A 2,037-nucleotide genomic window follows, 5' to 3' on the forward strand; every position below is an offset into this window, starting at 1 on the left:
GGTAGTTCAGGATGGTTCAGGGTAGTCCAGGATAGTTCAGGGTAGTTCAGGATAGTTCAGGGTAGTCCAGGATAGCTCAGGGTAGTTCAGGGTAGTTCAGGATAGTTCAGGGCTATGTCATGATTTTTCCGTGCAAATCGCAGCACAAACCACAATTGCTGCAAGTCATATTGGCTGCATGTTTGTTAGAATAATAAATAATAATATATAATGACATTTAACTAAGTAACTAACTGACTGACTAGGTAACTGATTGATTGATTGGTAGATTGATTGATTGGTTGATTGATTGATTGATTGATTGATTGATTGATTGATTGATTGATTGATTGATTGATTGGTTGGTTGATTGATTACCTTGGCAGGCAGGCTGATGTTGTCCCAGTCTGGAGAGGGAAACTCCAGCTTCCCTCTGAGGATCTGATCAAATAGTTCCTCCTGAACATTATTCTCACTGAGGAGAGGAGAGGAGTGAAAATGGTTTATTAATTCAAAAACAGTGACCAGATATTCATGAGTCAATAGCACAAAAAATAGATAATAAATAGTAAAATATGTAACAATATAATAATACAATCATAAATAAACAATAAATAAATACATAAACTAACAAAAGAATGCATAATAGTATGATAAATGAATAAATGAACAAATAAAATAATGACTAAATGAATGATTAAATGAATAAATACATATTAATACACATAGAAATAAATGAATGAATGAATGGATCTGGTTGAAATCTTGTTTTGGAATGATCGATTGATTATTGATTATTTGATGATGTCACGTCAGGCGGGTTGTACCAACTGACCTTCTGAAGGGGGGAATCCACACAGGAGGATGTAGGTGATCACTCCTGCCGCCCAGATGTCCACCTTCAGACCGTAACTACACACACACACACACACACACACACACACACACACACACACACACACACACACACACACACACAGCAGTATGAGATCACAGCACTTTCTTTTCTCTCTCTCTCTCTCCCTCTCTCTCTCTCTCTCTCTCTGTCTCTCTCCCTCTCCCTCCTCTCTCTCTGTCTCTCTCTCTCTCTCCCTCTCCGTCTCCCTCTCCCTCCCTCTCTCCCTCTCCCTATCCCTCTCCGTCTCTCTCCCTCTCCCTCCTCTCTCTCTGTCTCTCTCTCTCTCCCTCCCTCTCTCCCTCTCCCTATCCCTCTCCGTCTCTCTCCCTCTCCCTCCTCTCTCTCTGTCTCTCTCTCTCTCTCTCTCTCTCTCTCTCTCTCTCTCTCTCCCTCCCTCTCTCCCTCTCCCTCTATCCCTCTCCGTCTCTCTCCCTCTCCCTCCTCTCTCTCTGTCTCTCTCTCTCTCCCTCTCTCTCTCTCTCTCTCTCTCTCTCTCTCTCCCTCCCTCTCTCTCTCTCTCTCTCTCTCTCTCTCTCTCTCTCTCTCTCTCTCTCTCACCCGGTTTCGGCGATGATCTCCGGAGCGACGTACGTTGGCGTCCCGCACACGGTGAACAGCGGTCCTTCCACCACCGTCGCCAAGCCGAAATCCCCCAGCTTCAGAGACTTGGTGCCGTCTGGGTACTCACACACCTGCAGTACACATCACAGTACACTGAGAAATACTTCAAATACACTGGAAACATACTTCAAATACACAGTACACTGAGAAATACTTCAAATACCTCAGAATTACACACACCATACAGAGAGGGCAGTTGATGCAGGTAAAAGAAATACTTAGTTGTATTTACACTTATTAAAGTGTATTTTAACAGTTAATTGTACTAGTACCAATTCACTGTTAAAATACACTTTAACACTGAAAAATAGTTCAAATTCACTGTTAAAATATACTTTAACAATGAAAAATAGTTCAAAATTCACTGTTAAAATATACTTTAACAATGAAAAATAGTTCAAAATTCACTGTTAAAGTGTTTTTAACAGTGAATTGGTACTAGTACAATTAGCTGTTAAATGCACTTTAACAGTGAATTTTGAACTATTTTTCATTGAGCTAGTACCAGTTCAGTGTTAAATTGTACACTTTAACAGTGA

Source organism: Centroberyx gerrardi, chromosome 23, assembly GCF_048128805.1.
Source record: "Centroberyx gerrardi isolate f3 chromosome 23, fCenGer3.hap1.cur.20231027, whole genome shotgun sequence".
In the NCBI taxonomy this organism is placed as follows: domain Eukaryota; kingdom Metazoa; phylum Chordata; class Actinopteri; order Beryciformes; family Berycidae; genus Centroberyx; species Centroberyx gerrardi.